General features: G+C 46.1%; 1 protein-coding gene across 1 annotated transcript in view; it reads right to left on the reverse strand.

The window, feature by feature from the left end:
- Positions 1–5,414, reverse strand: part of LOC124046328 (estrogen-related receptor gamma) — a 307,265-nt gene extending 301,851 nt beyond the window's left edge. The window contains exon 1 of the mRNA XM_046366590.1: positions 5,264–5,414. The gene's annotated coding sequence lies outside the window, so the exon portion shown is untranslated. The remainder of the gene's footprint in view (positions 1–5,263) is intronic.
- Between the last annotated feature and the right edge of the window lie 1,228 nt (positions 5,415–6,642).

The following is a 6,642-nucleotide window of genomic DNA, read 5'->3' on the forward strand; positions in this document are numbered from 1 at the left end:
TGTTTCTCATCGAGCAGTACAAGACAAACAAGAGATTAGTTCTATCCAACAGGCAGGCATTGCTAACTAGGATAAACTGTACACACACTCCAACCCTGCACTGTGAGACTGTGATGGAATGAACAGGATGATATATGCTGTACGGCTCTCACTCCCTCCCTCGCGCTCGCTCTCTCTCTCCCTCCCTCACTCTTTCACTCTCGCTCTCGCTCTCCCTCTCTCTCTCTCTCTCTCTCTCTCTCTCTCTCTCTCTCTCTCTCTCTCTCTCTCTCTCTCTCATAGGACAGGTGGTGGCAGGGACAGAATATACGCATACAAAAATATCAAAAAAGGGGCAGAGAAAGAACAAGAGCGAGAGTATGAAGACAGCATGGTCGTTGCCGGTGTTGGAACAGAGGGTTCTTCTCTCCAACAGAGCCAATTCATCTCTCCTTATGACACTTCCTAACTCTCAGGGCTTTCTCTCACTCCTTCCTCAGAGAGAGAGAGAGAGAGAGAGAGAGAGAGAGAGAGAGAGAGAGAGAGAGAGAGAGAGAGAGAGGTAGAGGGAGAGAGAGAGAGAGAGAGATGTAACGGGTGAGAGAGAGGGAAGGATGAAAAGGAGAGGAAAGAGATATGGAGAGAGAAATGATATGATATGGAAAGCGAGATGAGAGTGAGAAACTGGGGATAGAGAGAAATAAGGCTAGAGAGAGAGGGCAGAGATAGAGAGGAAGAACGACATAACAAGAGACTAGTGAAAGAGAGAGGACTAGCCAGAAGCTTCCTAGGAGCTATATTCATTTCCCTCCCTGTCAGTTTGGCTGTCCCTCCACCTCTTACCTGTGTTACCTGAATAAATAGCGCGCTCTCCTGTAGCGCCGGGGAAGCGCTGAGGGCTAAACGTGTCCCGGCTAATGAAGCTTTCAGCGTGGGGCTGCTCTGACAGCTGGCGGGGGAGGGCTGGGAACTACACGGCATGAAATAAGGGGGAAAATTGATTAGCAATTTTCATTTACACAGCTAAACAAAAGCTGCTCTGCATATCAGGGGCTGCTGGGTTAAGTGTTGGTGGAGGGTGGGTGGGGGGGAGGTAAAAAAAAAACATCCCCCTTCCACCAATGTGAGCTAAAGCCAAAATATGCTATATTCTATATACCCTTTTGTTTGGCAATAGAGAAAGGGGGCTTTTGTGGGGAGGAGAGAGAGAGAGAGAGAGAGAGAGAGAGAGAGAGAGAGAGAGAGAGAGAGAGAGAGAGAGAGAGAGAGAGAGAGAGAGAGAGAGAGAGAGAGAGAGAGAGAGAGTGAGAAAAGCAGGGTAAGGGGGGAGAGATAAAGAGAGAAGGGGCACTAGGAGAGAGAGAATACCGCAGCGGCCCGGGGCATGAGGTTGACAGTAAGGGAGGGGTGGGGTGGGGTGTTAAGGTACAAGAGTTCATGCTAGTGGTCCAATTCTGAAAATTAAACCTGGAACAAAAACAAGCCATGAGGCCATTCTGCAACAAAAGGAATGGGAGAAAAACACATCACTCTTTATACACGAACCATCACTCTTAAGTTATTAAAGCCACTCAGTACCGTCACCAATAAAGGGTTTTGCCAACGTGGCGTTCCAAGGCTAATGTGTACGATGTGTTAAGCCCGGCCCAGACCCATATTGTAGGAAGTGATTCTTGAAGGGCTTTTGGCAGAACTCAAAGGCACATGATGGTATCAACAATGACCAGCAGCCTGTATCGGTACTCAGACTCAGGACCCACCGCCAACAGAGCTTTCTCCATCATCTCAGAGAGCAGCATAAAACGTCTCTCCTTCTGAGAGCATAAGAGGAGGATCCCAAGACTGGCAGCTGGTGAATGAAAAAAAATGGAGAAAAAAAAACTTCTAACCAAAACACTGTACACAACTCCAAATTTAATTTTCTGCAAGATTACACACAATAATTACTAGCTTTATAAAACCCATAACTAATGGCTTCCAATGAGACGATCTATAGCTATCGATCGGCTAACAATCTTGGCTAGGTGCAACACTCTCTCACTGTGGAACGCTTCACAGGGAGGAGAGGAGGAGGAAAGGAGTTGGTCCCGCGGGGCTCAGTTGGTAGAGGGTGGTGCTTGCAACGCCAGGGGTTGTGGGTTTGATTCCCACGGGGGACCAGTGTGTAAAAAAAAAGTAAGGGAATGTACACACTCACTAATGTAAGTGGCTCTGGGTAAGAGTGTCTGCTAAATTACTCAAATGTAAATGAGGCGCAGCACAGAGAAAACAAGAGATGCGTTACTATGCACCTTATGTATAATAGGCCTATATTCCTTATCTGCTACTGTAGGCAATGACTTGCCTGATTACTGAGGTACTTCCAGCACATAGTAACTAGGGCGCACATGGCATAACAACCACTTAACCTACAGAGTCGACAATCGTATGAATGACATGGCAAACACTAAGACAGACAGAGGTAACTGCATAGAAACATACTGTAAAATAATGTTTAGCTTATTATTTACGGTAGCTATCCAACCACATCCCGAGGCCATAATCCTACACTTGATGGCTCGTGAAAAGCGTACTTGGAACTAAGAACTAAAGGTGGTCGCCTCTGAGGAGAGCGGAGGGGGGGGGGATGAATATTCCCCGAAATGTATCTTAATCTAGAGCACCAGTAATCCATGGGATTAAGATTCTAAATACTCCTATTCAAGCCAATTAATTCAATTCATGCAGAGCTGACCGGCTCTGCTCGTGTCATTAAGAGGATGGCTGACTTCATGGGAAACACATCTGTCCCCGCTACATTAATGCACGGGGTCTTCTCCCGACCACGCAGTCAAATCCTGCTGCACTATATACACACACACACTCCACCATGCACAGGAATACATTGAGACGGGGAGGGGAGGGGGGAACCTTAAATTGATGGATACATTATGGCAGTGGAATACTAATGATTGGATCAGCCTGGGTCTAAGTCTACAGGATTTCACTTGGCTTTCACTGGCCGAGGCAAAGCCTGGATTAGAAGTAAATACGGGATTAGAGAGAACAGAGAGATAGACTGGACAAACACACGACTTGAAACAATCCGGAAAGATCCTAAATAGTGACTTTCTCTAATGCTCAACGGAAAGAGCGAGAGATGGAAAGGGAGAGAAAGAGAGAGAGAGAGAGAGAGGAGAGAGAGAGAGAGAGAGAGAGAGAGAGAGAGAGAGAGAGAGAGAGAGAGAGAGAGAGAGAGAGAGAGAGAAAAGAACGAAAGAAAGAACGGAAGAAAGAACGTACAGCTTTTACTCTCCTTTCAGGCTTTAGGCCCCTTCGGCTTGCCTCAGATCACAACAACGATGCCTTCTAAAACCTACTTCCTGCTTGACGTGACGTCACTGCCCACATCACAGGGAGAGGACTGCAGCTGCCTAAGGGATGTGGATCTCTGATTAGTGTGTGTGTGTGTGTGTGTGTGTGTGTGTGTGTGTGTGTGTGTGTGTGTGTGTGTGTGTGTGTGTGTGTGTGTGTGTGTGTGTGTGTGTGTGTGTGTGTGTGTGTGTGTGTGTGTGTGTGTGTGTGTGTGTGTGTGTGTGTGTGTGTGTGTGTGTGTGCGTGTGTAGGCCAGCAGCCTCTCCCTCTGCATGGGTATTAATAGGGACACACGTCATAGAGAAAGGCCTCAGGCTGGAACCTACCCTTAGGCACTGATCTAGGATCAGCTTCAAAACATAAACTGAACCATTGGCGGGACAAAACTGACCTTAGATCAGCATTTAGGAGCAGCTTTGATTCAGTCCCAAAATAACCTCAGAGGATACATCGAAAACAGAGTCATCCACAGTGATAAGACCCCCATTGTGAGTATCATGCTAGTTACAGAGAGAGTCTGGCCAACCATAGACCTGGATGTCGTCCTGTTGCTGCCTCCAGGCACCGCGTTCATCCATTCATAATGAGGACTTGGATTCTTAGTACTATCGCTGTCAGTCTAGCGTTTCAGCTTTCCTGAATCCTTTACAATTCTGTAGTAGCAATGGGAATTTATACCAAAAAAATACATTGATTCAAGCAAGAGGAGTAATTTCTCCATATCCTTCACCTCTCGTCTTAATACAAGCAGTGTTGCTGTGGGATACCAGCTAGCTACAGTCACCCACCCCTCTCACTTTGTATCTGGCCTGACATGGCTCAGTGCGACTGGGCAAAGATGTGGCCAATGACCACTGACTTTTTTAATTATTGAGTGAGTGACCTTAATTGGCTGTTGAAAAAGCCCCACATCATATCACTCCAGAGAATCTGCTAATATTCTAAATATACATCACACATAGTGTCAGATACTGAGGAGGACCATGATGGTCACATAAGGAATATGGCATTCACATCTAAATTGTGCTTGCGTATATCTGCACATTAACACCAGATATACTGCATAGGTTGACGTTTTGGCATATTGCAACAGGATCAGGGATACATTTGGCTTTAATAAAGGAGCAGATAGAGTATCATTTGACATACAGATGTCGGATCTTAATTTGAGCCAGTTTCCTACTGCAGCAACAGGAAATGTGAATTATTATGTGGATTACAATGAATGGACATTTTATGTGGGGGTTGATACAAGGGAAAATCAAGTCTGATATTTCAAAGTGGAAAATACATACATTAGAATCATTTTTAAACCTCCAATACACCACACGTTGGCATTTCCTGCTGTGCAGAATAATTCGCAACAAAAAAAGAGTGATCAAATTCAGATCCTACATCTGGAAGGCCCTACAGGTCACTTGCTAGTCTGTTCAGATAACCTCACAATCACAATCTAGATTGCAAACTAACCAAACTGCCCAAATAGATGGGCTAACCTGCACACATAGGAATTCAATTGTACACATTTGTCTCTTACACACACACACACACACACACACACACACACACACACACACACACACACACACACACACACACACACACACACACACACACACACACACACACACACACACACACACACACACACACACACACACACACACACACACACACACACACACACACACAAACACACACTTCAAGCTTGGCAGTTTCTCCTGAACCATACGGCGTTTTGTATTCTCCATAATCCCCTGTCAGAAGCATTTAGGCAGTGAAACAATAGCAGCACAACCAACAGCAAGCCCCTTCACTCCCAGCTTGGCAGGTCAGAGTAGGAGCAGCAGGTTTCCCCTGCACACACTCACATGCACACGCACTCACACGCACACACACATGTTGCCCTGACTAGGTGCACGTTACTCACAAAGTCTTCCTGGCTTTCTCGAAAGAGTTGTGGTGCAGTTTTCAAGGACACACTCGTCTGTCGTCTCCCCCTCTCTCTCTCTCTCTTTCTCTCTCTCGTCCTCCTCTCTGTCACTGCAACCACAACAAATGTGAATGTGACGCTCTCTCTCCGTCTCTCGTTCTCTCGTTTCTGCCTCTCTTCTCTCCGTCTGTTGCCACTGGATCAGAGTGTATCTCTGTGTACCGCCAAGCGGGACCTCTCTCTTGGCGAGTGTGGCTTGTGAGAGCAAGGGAGCGACGGAAGGAGGGAGAGAGGGAGGGGAAAGAGAGAGAAAAGGGAGTGCTGGGTGAACTGACCGACTCGTTCCCCTGCCTGTGTACTGGAACACACACACCGACACACACACACTCTACACAGAACCGGCTATGGCAGGCTCCTATTGCAAGCCTGCAGAAAACAGCCTGCTTTACTGAAAAGCACCAGCATCACATTTCAGGGAAGAGAGAGGGAGAGAGAGAGGACTGGGACAGGACAGGACTGGAGAGGAAGTCTCAGGCTACTCAGCGCTACTCGGTCCCCAAAGCCCAGCTGTCTCACGTGAAAAATGCCCCCTAGCTGAATTGAGAAAAGGGCTTCGATAAACAAACAAAGAAACAAACAAATGTCTGTTTAAAGAGAGAGCTTGTGTTTCCTGCCTATGTTGCCCATTGCTGCCTTTTCTGTTTCTTGTACACATCAGCAGTGCATGTGCAACAACCGTGTTTCCCTGTTGGCTAATACACACCGGGAGAAGAGGTAAGGATACTGTATTGACATAGGCTAGTCTACTATGAGTACTACTGCGTAGCTTCAGAAAAACAGACACTGTATCAGAGGAACATTTAGCTTTCCCTATTCATTGTCAACACTAGAAATACTGATTATTTTTTGTATACTTTATGGCGAGTATCAATATCATTCACAATTCTATCCTGGTTCTAAACTAGGGTTGGGCGATTTCCAGATTTTCATATCGTCATACCATCCTTCTCTCATCCCGAGATTTACTGTATTACCGGCTTTGCACACAAGAGGTCGCAAAAAAACGTTAAAAAGCCCATTGAGCGTCTATTACCAGAATGTTAACAAAATTAGCACAAGCAATAGCAAGCTATTAGCAATTAGCACAAGCAATAGCAAATTTCCATGGCGGCTGCTAGCTAAATATGCTAATGAGTGCAAACAGATTTTTTTTTTTTACAAAGACATGCAATGGACATTTACAAGCGAATGTAAAATAGAGACATTGTGCAAATTAGTTTCGAGGAAGAACAGTACTGGCTCTGAAGGAGAAGCTGTGTCTGTGTGGAGTCTGGAGTCGCTAGGGCAACGGGCCTGCCTGCTCTGCTTGGAGAAGA

Source organism: Oncorhynchus gorbuscha, linkage group LG10 (assembly GCF_021184085.1).
Source record: "Oncorhynchus gorbuscha isolate QuinsamMale2020 ecotype Even-year linkage group LG10, OgorEven_v1.0, whole genome shotgun sequence".
Taxonomy (NCBI): domain Eukaryota; kingdom Metazoa; phylum Chordata; class Actinopteri; order Salmoniformes; family Salmonidae; genus Oncorhynchus; species Oncorhynchus gorbuscha.